At 41.8% G+C, this 12,827-nt stretch overlaps 1 protein-coding gene across 4 annotated transcripts in view; it reads right to left on the bottom strand.

Moving 5' to 3' along the window:
- Positions 1–12,827, bottom strand: part of rnf19b (ring finger protein 19B) — a 190,910-nt gene that overhangs the window by 157,702 nt on the left and 20,381 nt on the right. The window contains exons 1-2 of one of the 4 annotated variants that reach the window (XM_068011405.1): positions 2,550–2,613; positions 1,094–1,185 (exon numbers count right to left, since the gene is read on the bottom strand). The exons of the other annotated variants lie outside the window; for them this stretch is intronic. The gene's annotated coding sequence lies outside the window, so the exon portion shown is untranslated. Of the gene's footprint in view, positions 1–1,093; positions 1,186–2,549; positions 2,614–12,827 lie in introns of those variants that run through there. 4 annotated transcript variants of the gene reach the window in all.

The raw sequence follows: 12,827 nt of genomic DNA, 5'->3' as shown, positions 1-12,827 counted from the left end.
TATTAACCTGCCAATATTGCCCTCCCTAACTCAGGAGTGTTGTGGTGATGATAGCACCTTAACCAGTGGCTCAGAAACAGACACGGGGATCTCCAGTACACACTTTGTTAAATTCAGCTTTATTAATCTAAAAGCCACCAAAAGAATGGGAGTGAAACCCTGGTCAAAAACTGAAATTTAAACCTGCAAGGTAAGAGATTCACAAGTAAAACAGTGTTCATAAACAGAAACAAAAACAAGAAATGCTGGAATCACTCAGCAGGTCTGGCAGCATCTGTGGAAAGAGAAGCAGAGTTAACGTTTCGGGTCAGTGACCCTTCTTCGGAACTGTTCCGAAGAAGGGTCACTGACCCGAAACGTTAACTCTGCTTCTCTTTCCACAGATGCTGCCAGACCTGCTGAGTGATTCCAGCATTTCTTGTTTTTGTTTCAGATTTCCAGCATCCGCAGTATTTTGCTTTCATAAACAGAAGCTGTGGATAATATTTCTTTTCCTTTGATCTTATGAATTATGAATTTCAAAAATTACAGGGGAACTGCCTTCATGGAGTGTGTTTAACAAACCTTTTCTCATTTATTATAAGCCACATCACTAGCCTTTGATGACCTCAAGATAAAAATACAAGGGTCTTCTAATTCTTCTCCCTTGCTTTAAAAACAAGTTCAACCTTTCTGTCTCAATACATTCCCATTACCTTACAAGCAGCTTCACAGGCCCTCGCAAGTTCCCCATCTTTGTGTCCATTAATAAGTTTGCAAACATGTAACACATTGCACAAATGATAAAATGGAAAGTTGTTAGCACTTTAGTTGCCTATAATGAGGCATTGCTGCGAGGATACATCAAATAAAGCTGTTTTAATATTAAATGAATGATTATTGACAAGGGGCTGATTTCTACCGGGGGGGGGGGGGGGGGGGGTGGAGCCCATAAAGTTCAGTGGGGAGGGGCCTGCTTTGACCCCTGACATCAAGAAGGGCCCGCCCCATACTACCGGTGGCGGGGGGACCTCGGTGTGGCCCCCCTTCACGTGGCAACAGGACCTCCATCTCAATATGTAAATGAATAATAATGAGATTTAAATGAACGTACCTGCAGGCGGCGGACCTCCCATGCTGATTTTAGGGCCGCTGAACGCAGCTTGCATTCCTTCAGAACTCCGTATGGAGTTCCGAGGCGAGAACCTGGTGGGGAGAGGGAAGGAATTAAATTTTTTAGGGCCGGTGGGGGGTGGGGTGGGGAAGGGGTTGAGGGTCAAAGAGAACAAATTTTGGGGGTTGGGGGGGGGGGGAGAAGTTCGGGATATTAATAAAAGTTTATTATCGATGATTTAGCGATGAAATAACATTTTATTTTTAATTTGACGGAGATTGGGACCTTTAAAATTTTAAAGTGTTACTGAAGGGCTTGAAGCCTTTTAAAAATGGCGCCGTAAGCCGTCGTCGAGGATGCGGCGACCGCCCCCTCTATTTAAATGAGCCCCCGCGCGAAATATCGCAGGGGTTCGGTGGCGGCACTTCCGTGTTGGAGGGCCGCCGAGTTTAAAGCAAACCACCGTGGAATGCGGCGCGCTAATAAAATCCAGCCCAAAGCGTGCAATTCAACGCATAACAATTGTGTTTGGGCAGTAATGCTGGTGATTAATGAATGGGCTACTGATAAACTAGTGATTGTCTAAATCATCTCAAATAGGCTAAATTTGAAAATTTTACATTTGAGTCAATATTGATATCATATAAATTATGCAATTCCTAATATATATGGCATTAAAAATGAAGGCAAGGTTCCATATTCACTGTCTATATTGTTCCGAGAGGTGACCACGTGCATTTTTAATGAAGCCGTCTCCCTTAGCTGAACACTGAGTATGAAATTAAATTGATCAGTGTTGGTGGAACTGGAACAAGGCACAGAGCTTTTTGTTGTACATTTTGTTTTGCTCATGGATGAGACAAATTGAGCTAAGAGGCTAGAACCTAGTAAGAGCAAAACAAAAATTGGGTACATTATTACTTATTTTAAACTAAACAAATAACATCTGAAATGCAACTATTTAAATTATTATTTTTTCAGCAAAACGTAGTAAATAAGTCACCTTTTTAATTCAGTCTTTTTGTTGGGATTGGCTCTATAATTCTTGATAGTCTTTTCAATAACAGAAGCCAATTTTCCAATTACACCATTTAAAAGATAACATTTTAATTCAAGGTCAGAATATTCCGCAATATATTCCCTCAAAGCCTTTTGCTTTCATTGGCGAAATGCATGTAAAATGAAAGCTGCCACTTATGATTCAAGAGCCATTGCAATCTGTACAGCTAAATGTTTGGGCAGACTCATGCTTTTGCGTGGCAGTCATGTCTATCCACTGAAAACAGTATCTAATCTGTTAAATCATAAATCAACTCCCGTTATTAAAGACACATACAACATATATTAGATACATTAAAGTCAGCAGCCCATAATATACCGAACGCCCACTTTAAGTTTCGGCCATGGTTTGGGTTTCGAAACATTATCAAAATGAAACTTAAAATATTTCACATACCTACATGAACTACTTGATGTCAATCTAACAGTCAAAACAAACTAAGAGTGGAGTTCTGTGACACTCAGCATAACAGGAAATGGTCAATTTTGATGCTAGTTGTCACAAAATGGAAGAAATGTGATTTTTCAGAGGTTGGTGAAAACTACACAATTTAACCTCTGTAAAACCGGTTTTGTCACGAGCAAAAGTAGCAATATTTGCATAATGCACAAACACCTGGTTCAGTGTTGCTGCTGCAGCTCAAGAGGTTGCCACGTTAAGTGCACAGATTTGGAATGAATTATTTCCCAAACCGTGTTGAGAGTGTGTTGAAGCAGAAGTAAAAAGAAAGAAAGACTTGCATTTATGTAGCGCCTTTCACAACCACCAGACATCTCAAAGCACTTTACAGCCAATGAAGAACTTTTTGAAGTGTAGTCACTATTGTAATGCAGGAAACTACGCTTCCCTTTGATGAAAGATCACGGAGCTGAGACGTTAACTGTTTTTTCTCCACAGATGCTGCCAAATCTGCCGATTCTTCAATACAAGCAGAAAATGCTGAAATAAACTACTGAATGTTAGACGTCGTTAGTACATCTCTCACAGCTCGCACAGAGAAAATAAATGCTTCCTCACTTTCTCGTATTTCCCAATTAACACACCAATAAAAAGATAGGCAATAAAGAACTCAAAATAGTTAAGAATGTGATACTAGTATTAATGCAGTAACAAGAAGATAAGATTAGTCTTGTACCCAGTTCCAAAGAGAAATTCCCAAATTTGTTTGTAATCTTATCTTCGAATGGCAGAGCAGGCTCGAAGGGTCGAATGGCTCCTATTTTTCTATGTTTCTATGTTTCAAAGTAAACAGCTAGACACCCTTTACCATTTTCAGATTTCTTGGTAACCACAGACTAGTTCATGTAAAATAATGTCATTTTATCTGAATATATTCAAACTTTAATTTAAACCTGTCCCATTTAATTTCCAGTTATAAATGAATGATAACCTTCATTAGCTTACCGACATATAACCAGACTATTTCAGAAGAATGAATTTGCCAATACACAGTCAATTAATAAATATTACTTTTGCTCTGTAGACATCAAGTTAATTTAAAAAACCAATACATTTTCTCCTGCATTATAGATGATTTTTACAGTGAGTGGGGAGGATCTTTCTCATCTCCCATTCAAGTCAATGCCACCAACAATGAATGATTTACAATATCTGGCATCATACATCTGATCAAAAAAATGCTAGATACGCACAGCCAAAGTAACCAACCTGTTTTTTCCTTATACAGATGCTAGCTGACGTGGTATGTACTTCCAGTATTTTCTGTTCTAATTTTAGCTCACAATATAAACTGCATTAGACAAACTTATTAACCTTTTCAATGGCTCCTTGTATTCATGCAAAGCATCACATGGTTCCACTTATTGTGCACTTGGGTTTGAATTACGTTTAATTTGGAAACTCTGATCCAATCCAAAGCAAATTGATTTGTTTAACTTAAGGTCAAAGGCAAACCTTAAGATCACTCCTTATTCATTGAAATCCATAGGAACTCGAAAACTTGGCTGATATATGGGGAAATAAATAAATTAAAATTACTATTTTTTTTCCTTTGTCAACATGGTTGAGTAAACATGTATATGATAGACCATGTCAGCATTTCTGCAGGGATGTTGGCTCCTAGCTCAAACATATGACTTCACTTAGGGAGTTATTTTCCAGTGAAATACTCTTTCTTGTCAATGAGTTCTAGTTCAGCACCATTTTTGTTATAACTCTTCCCATTATATCAGGTGAGGTTATACAGAAACCCGGAAATCTAACAGTGGTGATAAAAGGGAGGAAATCGCACTACAACGTAGGATGTAAATTCTCAGTGGCAACATTTAACTTTTAGCTCACTAAAGAAAAGACATTAGACTTTGCACATTGTACAAAACAAAAAATGCCTGGGAGCATCTCGAGACGAGCAATCTCTTGGGGGTTAAGCTGGTGTTCCTCTGCTTAAATGTCACTTTTTTTCAAATGCAAGATCTCATCTGAGTCATTGGTGTATGACCTCGGCCACCTGTTATTTATCATGTATTACACATAACATTTACTTCTTACTTGTCCTTTACTGGGAGCATGTGCCACTTGTAACATTTAAAAACATACTGGGCTACCAGCTCACCACCAAGCGCTCGCTGGGATTTGCTCTGCGGAGTCACCGCGATATTAAACGCGGCTACTCATTTAAATGGCCGGAGTGGACCGCCGCCCCACCCCAATGACGGGGAGGGGGTGGGTGATCCATCCCCGGCAACGACGTCTGGCGCCGGCGTCATTTTTAAAGGGCTTAGAGCCCTAATGACAATTTAAATTTTTTTAAAGGAACATTGAATTTTAAAGTATTAAACATAATTAAACATATCTTCCCAGCCCCTCTCCCACCTCACATCTCCAATAGCCTTACATTTCATTCCTTGCCCTCTTCCCCACCCCCCCCCACAAAGGTCAGAAACTTTTAACTTTACGCTTCCCATCACCCACTAGACCAATCACGCAAGTTTGACCCTGTCCCCGCCACCCCCCCCCCCACATTGATATACATACCTCCTACCCCCTTCCTACCAGTGTTCCGCCGTACTTCACTGGTCGGAGATCGGACGGCGCGGGTGTGCCGGCCACTGACCGTAATTTCGGAACGGGATGGCCGGTAGCACCAGGTAAGTAATTATTCTTTAATTTACGCGTCTTAACATATTTAAATGCGTCTCCTGTCCCAGAGCGGCCGGGGGGGAGGGGCCACGAGGCCTCACCAATGGCGGTAATAATGGGGTGGGGCCTTTCCAGCGTCGAGGCCCACGGCAGGACTCTCCCAGTGGCATTTTCCGGGTCCCCCCAATGTCGCGGGGGGGGGGGGGGGGGTCAGTAAAACTCAGCCCATTATTTCAGTATAACTTTGGTGTGAAAAGCCTCAATTTTAAAGTTTAAAATGGAGTGCAAGTGACCCAGCAACAATTATTCAGCAAAAACTCCACCTCACACCCTGTGGAGAGCTGGGTGTGATCACTTAATGAGAAAATCATTAATTGGCCTCTCAGTCTCTGAGCTCTGTCTATTTAAAAGGACTGAGATTGGTTGGGATCAGTGAGATGTAAATGTTTCCATCATGAGAGGCCCCACCTCTGCAGCAAAACACTGAATGTGCTGAATCCAACAACAGAGCAAATATATAGCCCAGTTACAGTATCAAACCTCTATTTCTCAGTGACACACTGTAGTCTTAAAATCAACTTTTGAATTTAACTTCCATTTTTTAATTACTTCATTTCCTCCTTAGACCTGGCCCAACATGATAGGTGCTTCTCAACAAGGGATGCAGACTATTCAGACTGGACTGTTGCAATGTATAATTTCAGCTAAGCATCTTAACGAGATTACTATCTTGTCATTCAGTGTGAGATATTTCTTATACTGTACATGCTCAAAGTTTAAAGAATCTTCTAGCTTTCAGTTTCTTTTCTCCCCTCACCAGGTATCTGTCAGTTTCTACCTTTCCCAGATGTGGTTTCACGAGCCCTCACTCAAGTGGCCATTATTCATATGTCGAAGCTCAATAGTAAGCACCACCAGGCAATATGTATACAGGGCTCACCACAGTCAAATCCAATTCTGTCCTCACCGAACGTCCATATGTGCAAATCCAATGGAGGGTTGCTGGAGAGCAACTAGAAGTAAGAATCCTAGCCAATTCTGTACCTCCCTAAACCAAAAGTGCTGAGGCCAGCTGTAATGCGTTCAACTGCCATTGCAGCTGAAATCAACAAACTCAGATTTTACCAAGGGTCAAACCTTGGATCTTTCTGAAATATATGGCTTGACTTCTCACTGCCCATATTTGTTCAGCAGCTAGGGGAGCCCAGCTTTTTTTTTAAAAATGTGGCCTTTGTTCTAGTACTGTCAGTTATGCAATGCAGGGACTGTAATTATGAGGCCACTGTATTGTTTAATTACAGTAACCGAGGAACTCATAATCCCTCATATTAAGCAGGAGCAGCAGAGAATGAACCTGACATGTAGGGGGAAGAAAATGGTGAAAAAAAACAACCTGGAAAAGGCTTGGAATTAAAATGATTAGACAAAAGCAGTGACAAAAGGGGGAAAGAGACGGAATGAGCCTCACAGATTTTGATTTTTTTTTTAAAAAAAGGCACAGAAAGCACATAAAAAATGAATGAGGATTGCAGTCCAGGGACAGAGACTAGAAAAGCTAATCACTCGACACAAGAATGATTAAAAGAGTGGCAACACATAAACCACAGGAGAATTTGCATTTCCAAAGAGATGTGAATTTGGACAGCATTTGAACAATAAATAAAAGTGAAAAACACTGGAACAGCAGTCGAGGAAGCAAATGAGAAAATAGAATCATAGAATGGTTACAGTACAGTAGGTGGTCATTTGGCCCATCATGTCCATGCCAGCTCTCTGCAAGAGCAACTCAGCTTGCCCCACTCCCCTGCCCTATCCCTGTAGCCCTGCAACTTTTCTCTGTTCAGGAGCTTATCCAATTCCCTTTTGAAAGCTACAATTATATCTGCCTCCACTACACTCTCAGGCAGTGCATTCCAGACCCTAAACACTTGCTGCGTAATAAAAGTTTTTCATGTCACCATTGGTTCTTTTGCCACCTTAAATCGGTGTCCTCCGGTTTTTGACCCTTCCGCCAATGATAACTGTTTCTCTTTATCTACTGTCTGGGCCTCTCATGATTTTTAAACACCTCTCTCAAATCTCCTCTCAACCTTCACTGCTCTAAGGAGAACAGCCCCAGCTTCTCCAATTGATCCACGTAACTGAAGTCCCTCATCCCTGGAACCATTCTTGTAAATCATTCCTGCACCCTCGCTAAAGCCTTCACATGCTTCCTGAAGTGTGGTGCTCAGAATTGGACATAATACTCCAGTTGAGGCTAAATTAGTGTTTTATAAAGGTTCGTTATAACTTCATTGCTTTTGTACTTTATGCCTCTATTCATAAAGCCCTGGATCCCATATGCCTTTTTAACCACTTTCTCAACCTCCCCTGCCAGCTTCAATGATTTGTGCACATATATCCACAGGCCTTTCTCTTCCTGCACCCCCTTGTACCTTTTATTTTATCTTGCCCCGCCTTGTTCTTCCTACCAAAATGTATCACTTCACACTTCTCTGCATTAAATTTCATCTGCTACATGTCCGCCCATCCCACCAGCCTGTCTACATCCTCTTGAAGTCTAATCACTATCCTCTTCACAATCCTTCTATTTTTTGTGTCATCTGCAAATTTTGAAATTGTGCCTTGTACACTAAAGTCTAGGTCATTGATATAGATCAAGAAAAGCAGTGAAGCTGGTACCGACACCAGGAGAATCCCACTGTATACCTTCCTCCTGTCTGAAAAGTTTGCAGATGACAGAAAGATTAGTTATGTGGTAGATAGTGAGGAGGATTGTTGTAGGCTGCAGGAAGATATTGATGGTCTGGTCAGATGGGCAGAAAAGTGGCAAATGGAATTCAACCTGGAGAAGTGCGAGGTGATGCATTTGGGGAGGTCAAACAAGGCAAAGGAATACATGATTAACGGGAAAATACTGAGAAGTGTAAAGGAAGTGAGGGACCTTGGAATTAATGTTCACAGATTCCTGAAGGTAGCAGGACAGGTCGATAAGGTAATTAAAAAGGCATATGGAATCCTTTATTAGCCGAGGTATAGAATATAAAAGCAGGGAGGTTATGCTGGAACTGTATAGCTCATTTGATAGGCCACAACTTGAATACTGTGTGCAGTTCTGGTCACCTCATTACAGAAAGGATGTAATTGCACTAGAGAGGGTACAGAGAAGATTTACGAGGATGTTGCCAGGACTGGAAAAATGCAGCAATGAGGAAAGATTGGATAGGCTGGGATTGTTCTCCTTGGAAAAGAGAAGGCTGAGGGGAGATCTGATTGAAATGTACAAAATTTTGAGGGGCCTGGATAGAGTGGAGGCGAAGGGTCTATTTACCTTAGCAGAAAAGTCAGTGACTAGGGGGCATAGATTTAATATGATTGGTAGAAAAATTAGAGGGGAGATGAGGAAAAACCTTTTCACCCAGAGGGTGGTGTGAGTCTGGAACTCACTGCCTGAAAGGGTAGTTGAGGCAGAAACCTTCAACTCATTCAAAAGGAGTCTGGATATGCACTTCAAGTGCCGTAATCTGCAAGGCTATGGATCAAATGCTGGAAAGGTGGGATTAGAATAGGTGAATTGTTTTTTGGCCAGCACAAACACAATGGGCCAAGTGGCCTTTTTCTGTGACTGAAATTTTCTGAGTCTATGATTTTAAAAACAACCATGCACCATTATTCTCTATTTCCTGTCACTCAACTAACTTTGTATCCATGTTGCCACTGCCCCATTTATTCCATGGGCTTCAACTTTGATGACAAGCCCGCTATGCGGCACTTTATCAAAGGCCTTTTGGAAGTCCATGTTCACCACATCAACCCTCTGTTACTTCATCAAAAAACTGAATCAAATTAGTCAAACATGATTCGCCTTTAACAAATTCATACTAGATTTCCTTTACTAATCCAAACTTGTCCAAGTGATTGTTCATTTTGTTGCGGATTATAATTTCTAAACGCTTTCCCACCATGGAGTTTAAACTAACTGCCCTGTACTTGCCGGGTTTATCCTTCACCCTTTTGAACAATGGATAACACTTGCAATTCTCCAATCCTCTGGCACCCAATCCTCCATAGAAACGGGGAAGATCATGGCCACTACCTCTGCAATTTCCACCCTCACTTCCCTCGGCATCCTCAGATGTATCCCATTTGGTCTTGGTGATTTATGAACTTTAAGTACAGCCAGCCTTTCTAATACCTCGATCAATTTTAGCCAATCCAGTATCTCAACTCCCTCCTCATGCACTATGACTTTGGTAGCATCTTCTTCCCTCGGTAAAGACAGAAGTAAAATACTCATTTAGTACCTCAGCCATGCTCTCTGCCTCCATGTGTAAATCCCCTTTTTGGTGCCTAATTGGCCCCATCCTTCCTTTTACTCATTGGTATCCTTCCATCTACAAAAAATGATGGATATGCAGCAAACAATCCATTTAGGTGGATGTTCCTTTGCTGATGTTTGCGAAGGCCAATCTTTGCAAGGCAGATTCTGCCACAAGTGCTGCATGTGGAGCTGCCAAGTGACACGGAGTTGTAGTTTTTGACATTGGCGCCTGTTGCCAAGCTGCTGTAGCAACTGGTCATCGTGGTAGTGCACACCAGTCCACAGGATGTGTCACCATTTCCCTTTTTCACGAGCTCGTGACTCCCAGGTGCCATAGTTGACATTTAGGGCCTTCATGTCACACTTGCAAGAATCCTTGAAATGGAGCTTTGGGCACCCCACTGGTTGGTCTGGCCCCGGCTACCTCACCATACAGAAGGTCCTTGAGTATGTGATCATCTTTCATCCTGCGGACGTGTCCGGTCCACCGAAGCCACCTCCATTTGATTAGCGTCAACACACTTGAAAGCTCTGCCTTTGAGAGGACATCCACATTTGTGATTTTGTCTTGTCAGGATATACCCACAATGCGTTGCAGACAGCGAAGGTAGCTGCAAGTTTCCCATATTTCACAGCCTCCTTTTACTATTTATTTACCTATAGAAGACTTTTGGATTCCTTTTTGAATTAATGGCTGGTCTCTTCTCATACTCTCTCTTTGCCTCTCGTTTCTCCTTTTTCACTTCCCCTCTGAACTTCTATATTCAACCTGATACCCACTTGTATTATCAACTTGACATCTGTCATCTGCATTCTTTTTCTGCTTTATCTTTCACCATCCGGGGAGCTCTGGCTTTGATTGCCCTATTTTTCCCCTTCAGGGGAATGTACCTGGACTATATACACAATCCATCTCCTCTTTAAAGGCAGCCATTGTTCCATTACAGTTTTGCCTGCCAATCTTTGATTCCAATTTACCTGGGACTGTTCCGTTCTCACCCCACTGAATTTTTACTCTAGATTGCGCCTTGTTCTTCTGCAATAGCTAACTTAAACTTTATGATACTATGATCACTGTTCCTTAACTGTTCCCCTACTGATACTTAATCCATTTGACCCATCTCATTCTGCAGAACCTGAACCAGCAATGCCTCCTTCCTCATTGGGCCAGAAACATACTGATGTAGAAAATTCTCCTGAACACACTTCAGAAAACTTCCATCCTGTGCTATACTGTTCTTTGTTCTATGCCCTTTATACTATAATCCCAGTCTATATTAGGATAATTAAAGTCCCTCATTATCACTACTCTATAATTACACTGCAAATATGCTCCAAATCTTTCCCACTAGTTGGTGGCCTATAGAACATACCCAGTTGTGTGATGGTACCTCTATTGTTTCTCATTCTAACCCAATAGATGTCATCAGCACCTCCAGGACATCCTTTCTCTCCAGACTGCAATATTCTCCTTAATCAATACTGCCACCCTCCTCCTTTCTTTCCTTCCCTATCTTTCCTGAATACCTTGTATCCAAGGATATTTAGTACCCAGTCCTGCCTTTTTTTGAGCCAGGCCTCCATTATCGCCACATCATGAAACATCATATTTCCATGTGGCTATCTGTGCCTGCAACTCACCAACCTTATTTACCACACTTTATGTGTTTGTATACATGCACAGTAAACCTAATTTAGACCTTATTGCATTCCCTCTTAGTCTGACCCCACCTAATACCTTACTATTTCTTGGTTGGAATCCTTCCATCTACAAAAGATGATGGCCACAGCTAACAATCCATTTAGGTGGTGTGTCTTCCCTTGGTGCACCTTTGCTGCTGGTTGTGAAAGCCAATCCTAGAGAGGCAGGTTCTGCCACAAGTGCCGCACATGAAGCTGCCAAGTGACACTGAGTTGTTGTTTCCGGTGTTGGCATTGGCACCTGTTGCCAAGCTGCTGTAGCCACTGGTCGTTGTGGTAGTGCACACTAGTTCACATGATGTGTTGCCATTTCTTACTCTAGTTCTATCTAGAATAAAGAAAACACCAGACCAGATAACTAAAACAGTGTGACTGTCAGTAAAGCCAACTAAGGCAGCAGGTCAGAGAAACCATGAGGAATGTAGCAGACTGTTGGCTGTGAATGAAGAAAGCAACAATGAATAAGACATGATAAGGAGGGCAACATCTTATTTAGAAAGTAGTTAGAGAGCAATGGCTGGAGGAACATAATTCACTCCTGGAGTAGTTAAGACCGGAGTGAATTGATTATTAGTTGTGATTTATTAAGTAACTTGCCTTTGGCTATTCACCAAGCCATTTTATTGGGTTGAATGGAAGGCAAAAGGAGAAATGGTCTCAATTGTTTACTGATATCCAACACAAGCATGACATTCATTATGCAGAAGCTCGAAGGTCTAATGGAAGGAAGAGAGAACTGACAAGTTGTGAATATTTATTCAATTGAGATGAAATAGGTAATTTCATGCGTTTATAAAATTCAGTCCATTTCCGTGGACAAATTGCCCGTGATTGCAGCTTAAATGTGTTAATTGTCTCTGAGGGTCTCAAAGGATTAACTGACGAGAGTGTAAGGAAAAAAAAAATCACCTGAGAGGAGATGAATGAGATCAGACAGAAAAGCAATGTTTCCAGGCACAGTAATCATGAATTGATTGTAAAGCAATGGCATAGCCTCAGAGGGGTTACACAAAATTGAATCAGAATACAGCCCATTAAAGAAGCTTTAGTTTGTAAATTGAAAAGTCCATTGGAGTTGGAAAAGGGATTAGAAGAATTATGTTTTTAAATGGAGAAGTGTGCCAAAAAGGTAATGAGTGGAGACCAAAAAATGATAACATAGATGGGTATGGTGGCCAGAAAACCAGACCACAAGAGGGGTGCAGAGTTTCCGAGCTATGAATGCAGACTGATGTGGGCAACTGCAGGCGAGTAACTCACCTCCTGACTCCCCAAAGCCTATCCTCCATCTACAAGGCACAAGTCAGGAGTGTGATGGAATACTCTCCACTTGCCTGGATGAGTGCAGCTCCAACAACACTCAAGAAGCTCGACACCATCCAGGACAAAGCAGCCCGCTTGATTGTTTCTGGATGGGGAGCCATTCACTCCCTCCACCACCGATGCACGGTGGCAGCAGAGTGTACCATCTACAAGATGCACTGCAGCAATGCACCAAGGCTCCTTAGACAGCACCTTCCAAACCCACGACCTCTACCAACTAGAAGCACAAG

The sequence above is a fragment of the Heterodontus francisci genome, chromosome 31, assembly GCF_036365525.1.
Source record: "Heterodontus francisci isolate sHetFra1 chromosome 31, sHetFra1.hap1, whole genome shotgun sequence".
Lineage (NCBI taxonomy): Eukaryota > Metazoa > Chordata > Chondrichthyes > Heterodontiformes > Heterodontidae > Heterodontus > Heterodontus francisci.
This window is presented reverse-complemented; position numbering and strand designations above follow the sequence as displayed.